The sequence below is a fragment of the Aphelocoma coerulescens genome, chromosome 19 (genome assembly GCF_041296385.1).
Source record: "Aphelocoma coerulescens isolate FSJ_1873_10779 chromosome 19, UR_Acoe_1.0, whole genome shotgun sequence".
Taxonomy (NCBI): domain Eukaryota; kingdom Metazoa; phylum Chordata; class Aves; order Passeriformes; family Corvidae; genus Aphelocoma; species Aphelocoma coerulescens.
Genome location: NC_091032.1, coordinates 469,546 through 483,748, shown reverse-complemented (window position 1 = coordinate 483,748; position 14,203 = coordinate 469,546). Strand labels below are relative to the sequence as shown.

The following is a 14,203-nucleotide window of genomic DNA, read 5'->3' as shown; positions in this document are numbered from 1 at the left end:
AGCATCTCAAGTGCATTTCTGATTTATTCTTCACCTGTGAAAACTTCAGTGTGTAGAGTCTTGCCTATAGAAATGTTTGAAGCCTGGCTGTTACGTGTAGCTGAATTATTCATTAAGCAAATCTCCACCAAACTCCTTTTTCTCTCTCCAGAGAAATGAAACACCTTGGGGTAAAAAATGAACTGAAACATCCTGTTTATCAAATGTTTCTGTAGAAGTTATTCTCTCTTTCTTATGCAAAGACCAGGTCAGTGATGTGTTCACCAGGTGAGTGCTGATTGAGGGGGAGAACTTTGAGTTTCAAAGGAATTTCTTTTTCATCTTTAAATTTGGATATTCAGTTGTGTTTTGCTGGAGTTCAGAGTAACTTCAGGAATTGAACAATCTTTCAGATAGACTCACAGGGAAAATGTATCTGCCATCTCCACTCAGGCTGCACCTGTAAGCCGATATCTTTGGGGTTTCTCTGAGCTTCACTGGTTTGTTTTGCTTTGTTTTGCACTGTGTTTTAACAAGATAACCATCTCTCCGTATTTTCCCTTCATTTCAGTAATTGCCTTCTCTAGTGACCCATTTCCTGTGCTCGCCTGTTCAGGTATCACGACCTCTGTGCACAGCCCACGTACCCCGGTGCACAGAGCCCTCACTTAATCATATTATCATCTCAGGTAATTCATTAAAAGCTCCTCAGAGCACCAAATGGAACAGAAAAAAAGCACTTATTTCTCTCAACTCCCTCCCCAAAGACACAACCCTTGTAAACAGAGCTGCTGACCAGATGCCTGGAAATTTGACATCATCAGCCACTGAGGTGGGAATTGAGCTTCTTTCAAGTTTTCAAAGTTCTTTCACTGAAATCATTTAGCCCCCCCGAAAATTCAATCCAGTTGTTATCAACTCAGTGTTTGCCACTGTTCTGATGTGCTGCAGAGCAATAAAGACATGAGTTTGAGTATATGCAAACCATAAAGGGGTTTATAACAAAAAAACAACAATTAAGGTTCTACATCAAAGAAACAAGGAAGCAACTCTGTCTCTTGAAGTCAGATGTGATGTGCTCTTAAAAGGAGCTGAGCAAGTGTTCAGGTCTGTTCTGCATCCTCAGAGCTCACGTTCATGATCTTGCTTGATAAAAGTCCTGGATAACTGTGATGCAATCTCCTCAGGCAGCAGGGGGATGGCTGCCTTGCAGGAACATGGGAATGCAGTGTACTTTTACCTGCGATTGACTGGAAGTTCAGGCTCAAATGAGAAATCAAGGTTGTAAATTCAGATAACTGAACAAAAGTCAAGTTGATAATGCTTTTTCTCCTTCTTCTTATTGCCTGGCAATATTGTTCTGCTCTGCTGGGACTGTGTTGGGTCAATGTTTTTATCGGTGTGATCCTGCCTGCAGCCAAGCAAACACGGATTGTTGCGTTCGTCTTCACGCTCCCAAGGTGTCCAGGGGCCCTTGCAGACGTGCTGCAGAGGGAGGTGAGCAAGGCTGAGCTGGACCTGTCCAGAGCGACTGCGCTGCCTCTCTCGGGGAGCCTCCCCCAGAGGTACCCACGATAAACCCAGCCTTGCTAAACTGCCTGATCGGTTTAGTTACTTGACATCAAAGCCTGGAGTCAGGTTTAAAGGAGGTATGAAAGCCTGAGCCAAGAGTTTAATTCTCTGTTGGCTCTGCTGCCTTTTTTTTTCCCAGAAATAATAAACCAGTAATAATCAATTGGGATATTTCAGCCAAGAAAAGGCTCCAGTGTGACCTAATTGTGGTTTTCCAGGACCTGACAAGGGAGCTGACAAGGAGGATGGAGAGTATTTACAAAGGCCTGGACTGACAGGACAAGGGGGAATGGCTTCCCAGTGCCAGAGGGCAGGATTGGATGGGATCTTGGGAAGGAATTGTTCCCTGCAAGGGTGGGCAGGCCCTGGCACAGGGTGCCCAGAGCAGCTATGGCTGCCCCAGCCCTGGAAGTGTTCCAGGCCAGGCTGGACGGGGCTTGGAGCAGCCTGGGACAGTGGAAGGTGTCCCTGCCCATGGCAGGGAGTTGGAACTGGATGAGCTTTAAGGTCCCTCCAGCTCAAACCATTTTGGGATTCTCTGATTCCATGATATTAGATAGTGTTGAACCTCTCCCAGCACTGAGGTCCCTGCTTCCACAAATTGTGCTCTCCTCGCCTCCTTAGGGTGGGGGTTTTTGTACAGACAAGAGACTTGCTTTGCTGGTTTTAAAATAATCATTTTCTTACTTTTATTGGAGAACATGAAGTCAAAGGTACCTTCACTTCTTTATTTAGAAGTAAGAGAAAGATTTACCTAGAAGTGAGAAATAAGATCTGAGATGGTGCTTCTTTCTTCAGGGAATCCAATCCCTGCTGTTAGACTTGACTTCTCCAAAAGGTTGTTTTCTGTGCAGAGGAGTTTTACCTCTTTCATGGAAAGTCACTGGAAAGGACTGGGGCTTCTTGGGTCAACTGCTTGAACACAGCGTGGGTGACTGTCACAGGGCAGATGAACCATGCAAGGGCCCACTGGTTTTGGGGTTGTCTCTAAAGGGACATGGGGCAAAGCAGCTCAGCAAGTATGGGCTACACACGGACACGGTGAACGTGGCAGGTGCTTGGAGTCAGGAGAGAGAGCCCAGTGGGAGAAAAGGATCAAGGTGGGTCCATCCTCCCAAATCTCAACATCAGGAGCTTTGAGGTCACCCAGGCTGGAAATGATAGGCAGGATACTTGGATTGTTAGCTAGAATAGGTCTTGCCCCGTGGTTATCTGGATCCTTTATATCTCCACATCATCTGTCATCAGGGAATGTCACTCTGAGCCTGTGAGAAGAATTCTTTTTGTTTACTTTAAACCTTTTCCTTGGAATTGGCTTGAGGTGACACCTTCCTCTTTGCATAATGAAGAATAGTGGATAATGAATCTGTATTTGCATCATTTCCAATGTTCACAACTTTACAAGGCACCATCCTCTTCTGGGTGGAGCATCCTGGGCTCCTCTTACCCACAAACAATTTCCCACCTTTTTGCTACATGTCTGTTTTTCTACCTGTGCCCTTTTTCTTATTTTCCCATGTTGAGATAGTCACCATTAGCAAATAGTTGGGCTATAAGTGTGCAATTTCCCAGTTGTTTTTTCCCATAAATTCCTAACTTCATCTGCTTTATTGGGTAGGGCAGGAATATATATATAGAAAAGAGATAGATACAGTGCCCACCGGCAGTGTGATGTTTTCACAAAGTGTTCCAGAATGATCCCAGGATCTCCCCTGAGTTTCACGAGCTATTTTAAAGTCTATAACCTTGTCTTTACAGCTCAAGTGATCATTCCTGGGCACATCCCTTTGCCCTCACTGGTACTGAACTTCCCCTCTCTGCCAGCACAGAGCCATTTCAGCAGCACTTACACACAGGGCTCATCCCAGCTCCTTGCTGAAGAAGACCTGCTCTTCTTTTTCCCTAACTGCTGCTTTCCCCTCTCCTACTTCCTGTGCCGTAACTCATCCCTCACTTGCTGTGACCCCAGACCTTGGGAGACCCTTTCCCAAACCTGTCCAAGTCATCACAATTGCAGCAAATGCTCAATTTTACTTGCTGGGTTCATTTTGTGATGTTCTCATAAGCTGAATGAGCTCACGGAGGAGTCAAGGACAGGGTGAGCAGTGGGGAATGCGTGGGCGGGAGCATGGGAGGAGGCGGGAGCATGGGAGGAGGTGGGAGCTGTTGGCATCATGTTGCTCAATAAACCATCCACTGGGTAGCCTGAGATCCTTCATGCAAGCCTTCCCAACCAGTTTGGGATTGGATAATTTGGATTTGGAGATGTGGATAATTCAAAAAAATAGTGTTTCATCTGCAAATTTTGTCTCCTCATTAATTTACCCTTTCCCAAGTAATTTATGACTGTGCTGAAATGCTCTGCATGGGAACTTCCTGGCTTCCTCCGCGGTACCCCATGATGCAAACAATTCATGTAGCTTCTTTTGCAAATATTTTTTGAGTGCATCTTTCATTCCCTGAGTTATTTGTTGGCCACAGAGAGTCACTAATAGACATCCTGCTTCTAATATGTTGAAAAAGGCTTTATTGTTTGTATGGGAGCCCCTGGCATGTTTTTGTCTTTTGACCAGTCTCCTTAACTTGCCAGAATTACAGTCTTTGCTGTTGCTATCCTTTGGATTCAAGTTCCACTTCTCAAAGGTTTCCTTTTCTTTCTGGTCTTCTCCTTTCCTTTATTATTCACTGTGGCATTTTGGGGTCCAGCTGAAGTCCTGGGCTCAATGGTGTAAATTTACTCCAAGCTTCCAGCAGGAAATCTCTCAACATTTTCTGTATAACCCAAAAACATTTTGCCTTCTCATTTGCTTTCTAAAATGTTTTTCCAACTACTTTTCTTATTCTTAGACTTTCAATGGTTTGAGAATGTTGATTGATTGATTGATTGATTGATTGATTTTTCTTTCCTACAAATAGCGGAATTTGAATATATAATGGACACTACTAGAGAAATAATCTGTATTCAACCAACCCCCCTGTGCACTGTCCAGGATTGCACCTACTTTGGAGGTTGCTCCAAATTGCTCTATAAATAAATTGATAAAGATACCAAAATCTGTCTGTTTGCTCAGACTTCAGTACAACAATTGCCCTGCCTGTATGGCCATGACTGAAGTCACCCATTAATTATGGGCTGCCCAGGGAGGTTTGGAGTCCCCATCCCTGAAGGAGTCCAAGGAAGGCCTGGAGGTGGCACTGAGTGCTCTGGGCTGGGGACAAGGTGGGCATCGGGCACAGGGTGGACTTGATGGTCGGGGAGGTCTTTTCCAACCTCACTGATTCTGTAATTCTGTGGTTAATACTGTGCTTTTCTACTTTTGTAACCTCTCTCACTCGCCTTTGCCTTTCCTGGTCTCTGGCATCACCACAGAGAGGTCATCAGTTGCTAGCTTTGGTATTTTTTTCCATACTGGCATGGAATTTCAACCTATAGATCTTTGGAACTCTTTCATGCAATTAAATACATATTAGTGCAGGCCACTGTATTATTCCTGTATTTCTGTTATCACAACATCATCTGAATTAACTTCTTTACCTTGAATTTCCCAGGTGCTTATGAAATTAATTTTGTAATTTAAAAGTAGGCAATTTGGTTTACCCATCTTAACTTCAGGCTTGGATTTTGTGTTTGCAGTAGAGGTGAATATTTATGTGTATTTATATATACAGATATATATCTGTATATATATATATACACATATAGACATATATACACATGCATATGTACATTTACTTGTACACAGACATGATATACGTTTATTCATCAAACCAGAATGGTTTGGGTTGGGAGGGACCTTAAAGATCATCCAGTTCCACCCCCTGCCATGGGCAGGGACACCTTCCACTAGAACAGGTTGCTCCAAGCCCTTTCCAGCCTGGAACACTTGCAGGGATTATCGTTACCCAGAGCATTCTTGCATGTGGGTATCAGTGCAATATTCAGTTTTTTAGGTGCAGGAATTAAGAGACAAATTTTATCCCCAGATACCAGCTATGAATGCACAAAACCTGACTTGCAAGATGACTTTTGGGACATGTGGGATCAGCGTGGTGTGGGGGTGCTGCTGGAGAGGGGCACTCCGGCAGCTCCGGTGCCTGGGGACGTGCAGTGTGTTGGGAAAGGCTCCCTGGAGTGCACAGGCAGAGCTGGAACCGGGCACAGACGGAGGCAGCGGTGGAACGTCTGCAAACGTTCATCAAAGTCTGAGCAGGCAACAAGTTTCCTCTTGTTGTGTCCTGGTTGGATCTCGCACACAGACAGCATGCCACGATCCTCATCTTCCCTCATCATCCTTCACTCCAGCAGCAGCTTTCCCGAGCCTCAGGCACCACAAGCTCTGACTCATTTACTTAATATTCCTCTAATGAAACTGCCCAGAGCTCTGGACCTATTCTCCTTCAAAACAATCCTCCTCCTCCCTATTCTTCCACACCCTTCGCTTTCTTCTCAGCTCCCATCACGTTCCTAATCAGACTTTAGCTGAGCTCCCCTGAGCAGACTTTCCCTTCCATTCCCTGCCGGACCCCTCGTGTCCTGCCAGCCCAGCGAGGGTGTGAGTGGCACTTATGGGACCAGGTGACCTTTAGAGCAAAGCCAGGAGGGTGAGAATCAAGCAGGAGTTTCTTCAGCCGCAGTGCAATGGTGGGGAGAGGGATGGACATCCCGGCGTTCTCCCCACCCTGGGCTTGGAACAGGACCCTGGAGGCTGCACTGATTCCAGGGCATCCTTCGCTGTGGCAGGGGAGCTGGGATAAGCACAGGTGCTTCTTCCAGGAAGGATGGGAATGGCAGAAAAGGCTGGGAATGGGAAATCTCCCCCAGAGCTGTCTCTACTGGTTGGGTGGGCTGGAGGGCAGTGGGATGAGCAGAGCCCCAGCCCAGGGGCTGCCACTAGAATCAGCCAGACAGCAGCTGTGGAAATTCTTGCCCAGCCTCGTTGAGGACTGTGTTACCACCGTAATTCAAAGATGACAAGATGGTAGTATGCCTGGAGTCCTGATCTCTTGATTTCAGGACCTGAAATCCCAGACTGCTCGAGGGAAGCTGGCCAAGATGATTTTTCTCTTTTTGTGGAATCTGCATCTTCCAGGATCTACCTGAGACACCTCCCAGTCATCTCCTGGAGTCTTTTCATATCTCCTCCAGGCAGCTGATATCCCAGGTACCATCTCCCAGAGTCTTTTCATCTCTGATTTAGGCACTGGGATATCCTGGGTGGCAGTCCCAGACTCCTCCAAGGAAGTAATCTGAAATTATATTTCCTCTTTCATGGAAACCTCATCTTCCAGAATGCACCAGGCATCTCCAGGAATCTTTTCACATCTCCTCTTGGAAGCTGAGATCCCAGGTCACAGCCCCATACTCCTCCAAGGAGGTACCCAAGGGACTCTTTCTCTTTTGAAGGAAAGTGTGTGTTCTGGGATCTGCCTGAGCCCCTTCTCAAGGATTTCCTGGAGTCTTGATCTCTGATTTCAGGGACTGAGATCCCAGGTAGCAGCCCCACACCACTCCAGGGAAGCTTCCCAAAATGTTTTTGCTCTTTTGGTAGTACCTCGCTGTTCCAGGCTCCAGCTGAGACTCCTCAAATATCTGCAGGGAGGGCTCAGGGCAGGGCCCAGGCTCTGCTCCGGGGCCCGGCAGTGGCACCAGAGCACCGGGCAGGGCCTGAGCCCAGCAATTGCCCTGCACAGGAGGCAGAACTGCTGCCCTGGGCAGGGCCCAGCCCTGAACAGGCTGCCCAGGGAGGGGCTGGAGTCTCCCTCAGCGGGGATATTGCAGAGCCCTCTGGGCACAATCCTGTGCCCTGTGCTCTGGGATGGCCCTGCCTGAGCAGGGAGGTGGCACCAGGGACCCTCTGGGGTCTCCTCCAGCCTAACCCAGCCTGGGATTCTGTGGGATAAAGGGAGCTGCAGATGCTCAGCACACATTCGTTGGCAATGCTGAGGTGCAGGAATGGGGAGTTTCACCTCCTTTGTCCCTTCCCCAAGTCCATTGACTTTGCCTCCTCCCTGCTCAGATGCTGGCCCTGAGTGCTGGGAGCAGCACCTTGTTTGTGTATTTTATATAACTATCGGTAGTGGAAGCACTGCGTGAGAGGCTGTGAAAGCTCTGTGGGGGGAGCAGAGGGAGAAAGGAAACACAGTTAGGGGTAACCAGCACACCCATTGATTTTCCTGGATGTGGGACACAAATGGTGCTGGAATGGATCTGCCCCAGTTGGGCTGCTCAGGATGGCACAGCTGAGTCAGGAGATGCAGGTGGGCCTGTGGTGTTACCTGTGCTCAGGATGTAGAGACTGTCAAGGGGATTTCAAACCATTCTGCATTGTTGGTGGAGGGTTTTTTGTCTGTTATTTTACTGAATCGAAAGGACTTTGAAGGACTTTGGTCCTCTTGGGAAGCAGATGGGGCTGATCCAGAGCAGGACTGGCTGCCCAAGGAATGACGTTTCTTCCTAAGGCTGGAAAACATGAAACCTGTGGACTTGGCTTCTCAAGCTCAGTGTTGATAAGCAGATTCCTTGCTCCTAAGGAACACGTCCTGTCCATCCTCAGAATTTCTTTTAAAAAGTGTTGCTATGATATCTGCAGAATGGCTGCACCCGGGGCAGGGGATTTGGTGGGGTTTTGGTAAATATTAAAGAGTAGATGGGTGGATGTTCCTGCCCAGATTGGGGTTGTTGCGTGGAGGATTTCTTCCTCCTGAGCAGCTCTGAAGGATGCACAAGGTGGTTCTGAGCAGCAGGAGAGAAGGATTTGGGTTTGGATGGATGATGGGGCCTGGTGAAGGTGCATGGGGCAGGTGGGGAGGGAGGTGATGGGGAGGAGGTTTGGCTCTGGAGGAGTGGATTAGTGGGACAAGGTCTGTCCAGGAGTGCAAATGGAAGGAGTGGAGCCATTTCCCGTTCATGAGCTGGAGGCTGGTCCTGAGCAAAGCAAGGCAGGGGCTGGTGAGAGTTGTTGGAGCTGCACACACAGAGCTCTCCTGCTCCCGCAGCCTGTACAGACAGGCCTGTGCTCCTCAAAGGAGGGATCGGATTCTTGCCCTCCGGGGGTTTCCAGCCAGCTCGAAGTTCAGAGGAGTCCTTTCTTTCTCCTGCTGTTCACGCCCTGCAAAGAATTTTCTATCAACAAAAGAAATTGTTTTATAATCAACTTGATGTTCATCCCCAGTTCTGGGCTGTGAAGGGGGTTTTGAAGGACCAGGGAAATGGAGCTTGGAGATTGTGGAAGCAGAGGACAGCAACTGGTGGCACAGCCCTGCTGGAATGGGGTGGAGGAATTTTGGGGACACTCCAGAGCCAGTGAAACTCTCGGGTACATCTCTGGGAGTGGGAACAATTGCACAAAATGCCAGCAAATGAATAATCCCTGGAAAGAAAGCATTGGGGCATCCCCTGTGTGTGCCATGGTAGGCTGAAAAGACTTTTGCTCCTGCACCTTTTCTGGCTGGATTTAAAGCCTGTTGGGTGCTCCGTGGCATGAAGGTCCTTGAAATGTCAATTGTAGCTCAGGCTGTACCTCCGCCAGTAGGACCATGTCAAACTCAGACGGATTGTCTTTGAACATTGTTACCATCCCATGGAAAACCCATCCCTGCTAAACCCTACTTGATGGCAGCCCTGCCATGAACCTTCTCAGGTCAGGCTGGGCAGAAGAACTGTTTTGAATTATCTGACCATGCCTCAGGCTTTTGGAAAGCAGCATTTGTGTCCCTTTGCAGTACAAGTGTCCCTTCCTGGGTCTGCAGTTGTGGATTCAATATTTTTTAGAGAAAGATGGAAACATGGGCTGCCTCAGGAGCTGGACTCGGTTACCTGACTGGTTTTCTTGGCTTCCATGAATGTGTCCAGAAGCCGCTGAGTTTGGAAAGAAATTTTTCTGTGCTTATGAAAGGCAACTTTTAAATGTCAAAGTTGAAAGTACTTTTTCTTAGTTAAAAAAAAAATCACCACCAAACCATCCCAAGCTGGCTGGGCACGAAACCACCTGAATAGCTGAGCTGAATCCATGGCATCTTCTGGGAGATTTTTTAGGGCTTTAAAAGGAGCCCCATGTTAGTGTTGTATCTCCCAGGCAGGAGCTCACACTGACCAACACACCTCAGCCTTTAAGCTCTTTGTATCCAGATTGTTTAGTTACTTAATTCTAAACCGACCACATCCCCATATTTGGAGGAATTGCCACATCATGGTGTTCTGGAAGTGTTCTTTGGCACTTGATTTACAGTAACTACATAGCAGTGGGGGAAACTGGATGACAACAAGAATTAATTGTTTTCCATGGAAGCTGGAGTGTCTGATGGCGCTGGAAGCTGTGAGGATGGATCAGCCTCCAGGATATTAACCATGGAGATGGCTCTCAGCATTTGCTGCCAGTGCTGATGGCCCTGGGAACAAATGGCACATGGATTCATCCGCCCCGATGGGTTTGGCTGGGGATGAGAGAATTTGGTGCAGTCGTACAGAAGCAGCATCTCTGCAGGTTTACAGAGAATGAGAAACAGCCATCCCTGCTCGGACCTCTGGGAGAAGCAGCAGTATTTGGGAATTCCCCAACTCCCGGTAGCAGAAGTGATTGATGGGAGCCGGGAGATTCTGGGATTGGCACATGAGGAGCTGTGTTCAGGCTGTCAGGCTGCCCACACTGCGAGGGGAGCTCAGGATGAACAGCGCTGTCGGAGAACGGACGTGAGGGATTGATCATGGAGCTGGAAAAGAGCTCAGGCCAAGAAGAGCAGCAGGGAGGGGCTGTGCCACTCTCCATCTCGATTAGATTCAGCAAGGAAGGTCACTTCCAGCCCATTTCTTAGTATTAGAGGAGGATTTGAATGCTCTTGCAGGAAAAGTGCCACCCCCACTACCCCACAGCAGTTTGTCCAAGTTGACCTCAGTGGTTTCCTGCCAAAAATACCTGTGAACAATAATGACTTGTTAATGATTTATCCCTGTGTTCTCAAGTGCTGCACTGATTCCGAATACCACAGAAACCATTGGGGCAGGCTCTTAAGGTTTTGGCTACAATAGCTTTTTGTCCTTCCCCCCTGACAGGGATGCCGGCTGCATGAGGGAACCAAGGGCTCAGTGTACTGGGCAGTGTAAATGCACATTGTTCAGTGTGACTTCAGGGAATATTGGTGGGAAAAGCAACTGCATTGGATCAGGGGAGAAATCAACGGAGCTGTAACGAAGGATTGTCCCTTGCACAGTTGGCAGAGTTGTGAGCAGACACCAGCAGGTTCCCTGTGGTGCCAGCAAGGCACAGCTGTACAGAGTGGGCTCTCTGCAAAGAGCTGCAAATCCATGTTGTGTGGGCCTGGCATGGTTCTGGACATGGGATCCGGCACCACAAGCTCTCTGCTGCCCTGGGAGATGGGCACCTGCCATTTTCCCAGGCCATCAGGGCAGGAGTATGGAGGTTTTATGGCATAGGGGGGTGAGGTACCACACCAGAAAGCTGTTCTGTGCTTCCAGCATGGCTGTGTAGTAAACCCCCCTCAGCCACCCTGCCCCGGGAGCAGGAGCACCACAAGATGAAAAGCAGCAGAGAGAGAGGGAGAATCTGTGATTGCAACAACCACCTCCACCCTTCAGAAGCAGGAGAAAAGGCAGTGGAGCCCAGGAGCCAGACTCTGCATGAGTGGACTTAAGGTGTTCATGGCTCATTTTACACAACAAAGTGGAGTTTCAGTGCGGAGCAGCCAAAGCAGAAGCTCCAGGCAGTGCTTGACTCTCCCAGTGGTCTTTGTCTGGCAGGGGCCAGTGTCATTGTTGAGAAAAAAGAAGAAAAATGCAGAATTGGCAGGTGCCAGTGGAGACTCCGTCCGTCGCGTCTCCTCTGCAGGAGCCAGGGATGAGAGCGGGACACCTCCCTCCAGTAACCAGCAGGACTTTCTCCTTTCTGAACTTCTTTTAGTCTCAACTACTGTGGCTCCTGATGTCCTTGTTGTCCCAGCACTTATCCTCCTCTTGGATGTCTGTCCCCTCTTGCAGAGGTACAGGTCGGCGAGGGCTGGATGCTCCAGTGGAGCTGATGTCACAACTCACCTCCTTTCACTGCCCCAGACAAATGGGCTGTGAGTGGCTCCCTTCCCACTCCTTGGAGTAAAACAGCTGGTAGAGCTCAGTCATAGGAATGTTTGGTCCAATTATCGGGGGCCTTGAATGAAGACAGTGGGTAGAGCATCCACAGGTCTCACTCTGTTGAGCAGGGAAGTTACTTCACTTCCTGCCCTGTTTGTCCTCCTGCATGTTCACTGCTCTGTGCTGCTCTGCACACGGCAGCAGAGATGCCTGAAAATGGAATTTTATCCACATTTTTGTCCTCAGTCTCTTGAGTCCTGGGGTAAGGCCTCTGTCATCCCTGTCGCTGAGAACCTCCACATGGAGACTTGACCTTTGGTGATGAATGCTGGAGTCTCCAGAGGCTCCCAGCAGGCTGAAACTAAGGGAAGAGTTTCATGCTTACCTACTTCAAGCTCCTTCCAGTGTACCAGCTCAGCTCTTTGAACATCTGTGACAGCGTGGAGCAACCTGGTCTAGTGGAAGGTGTCCCTGCCCTTGGCAGGGGCTGGAACGAGATGGTCTCCAAGGTTCCTTCCAACCCAAACTATTCTGGGATTCTGTGATCTTTAGTGGCTGGAGTTCCCCAGGATGCAGCAAAGATGGTAACAGTTCACTCAGGAGACTCAGGAAGTCTCCTGTGAAATTATCTTCAGTCCAAGAAAAAGTATGTTACTGACTTCTCTGAAATCCTTTGTTGAGATCAGTTGCAAGGAATGTTGTGGAAGAAGTATAAATGGGCAAAAAGGGAATAAGGTGTGTTTGTGAAATCCTTCAGGCTGTTCACCAGCTGGCTCCGGATACGTCTCCCAGATCAGTAACTCCAGTAATGCTGGGAAGGTATCCCAAGTGGAAAACCACTCTTTGAGTGGTCTCTGCTGGCTTGTGGTAGTCAGGTCACAGATTCCCAGAATCCCAGAAGGGGCAGGCTGGAAGGGGCCACTGTGGGTCACCTGGTGCCACCTCCCTGCTCACCAGGACCATCCCAGAGCACAGGGCACAGGATTGTATCCAGAGGGCTCTGGAATATCTCCAGCCCCTCCCTGGGCAGCCCAGGGAAGAAGTTCTTCATATTCAAGTGGAACTTCCTGGGCATCAGTTCCTGCCCAGGTCACAGGGTTATGTCAGTTTTGGGTCTGACCCCTTGTGTCTGTGCTGAAATTCTTGTTTCTGCTCAGCGTCTGAAGACATCAGTAAGAGAAATTTTCAAGCAGTTTCACTTTTGCTGTTTAAGCTGGTGCAGCTGCATGTGCCTGTGTCATGTGGCCTCAAGAAGAGCAGTGAGTGTAGGTTGGAAGGGAGGCAGGAGTGCGACCCAGGCACCCCATCTTTGGTGCCTCCTGCAGCAGCAGATGAGCTCAGCATCCCCAGGAGCCCGGAGCTGCATTCTCGGCATTCCTGCAGCTCCTTAGATGTCAGTGATGTCATCGATAGCAGCCAGAGAATTGCAGATCCCAGAGGGCCTGAACTCGTGTCTTAGCAAGTAAGCGTAGGAGGAACCAATTTCTGTCGTGTACTGCACTGTACCAGCAAGTTCCATTGAATCAAATCACAGCAAATGTATTTGCATCTACATTTTTGTCTTCTGGAAATACAACAACGTCCAACAAGAGAGACTCGTGTGTTGTCCACCAGCCACTCGCTCATCCCTACTACAGAAAACTATGTCTGAGCAATAAAACAACGGGAAGCCGGTGCAGAGTGAGATTAAAAAGCAAATCATTTATTCCTTTAGCTGTTCAATCTTTGTTCTTGCGCCCAGGACCTGCTGACATAAAACATATTTCAAGACAGAGCTGGCATGGAGTGAAGGCATCAGCCCTTCTCTGGAAAGCATCCCTTGAAAACTCCATCTCGTGTCAGCCTGTGAAAGAGATGCGTTTGCATTTTTTTTGTGCAGGATGAAATAGCTCATTTTAGGAATTCAGGAGCAAAATTTTAATTAAAGTTTCATACTTTTATCACCTGAGATTTTGTACCAAGAGCTTCGGGATGATGGCAACCCAGTACCATGCAGGCTCCTGGTAGGCATGGGATGCATCAGTTCCTGCTGCTGGTGTAGCTGGGAGTTTGAAACTCTGGGATGGACTGAAGTAACACGTTTTTAACGATGGTTTGGTGGTACCTTGAAGCCACGATAGCACAGTTTGCAGATGGTCTAGTGAACGGCATTAAATAGCATTTTACAGCCTAAAGTTTGGTGGTGAGGGAGACTGATGGGCCATGAGACACGTTTCTATCTGAAACAGAGATCTTAATTTTTTTTCTAGTTGTATTTAGGAAGTTTCCTCTGACAGGACCTTCCAGGGGTAGAGCATGGTGCAGAGATTAACTTCTGCTCTCGCCGAGCCTCCCCAGGTGGCTGCGGGTGCAGGACCGTGGGTAGGATGGACCCTCCTCTGCAGCTGCGGAATTTCCTGCTCGGAAGCAGAGTTTGCTCTGCAGCCTCAGTGCTGCTTGAATGTGGCTCTGTGTTACTCAGCTGTAATTAGAGCAGCTTGCGAGTTCTTTATTCCATCCCTTCATTTCAATGGGATTTCCAGACCTGGTGCAATTTGCCCCAAAGAGCTGGGGCTTGTTTTCTAGCCCAAA

At 48.5% G+C, this 14,203-nt stretch overlaps 1 protein-coding gene across 3 annotated transcripts in view; it reads left to right on the top strand.

The window, feature by feature from the left end:
* RNF43 (ring finger protein 43) overlaps nt 1-14,203 on the top strand; it is a 60,814-nt gene that overhangs the window by 17,283 nt on the left and 29,328 nt on the right. The window lies entirely within an intron of this gene.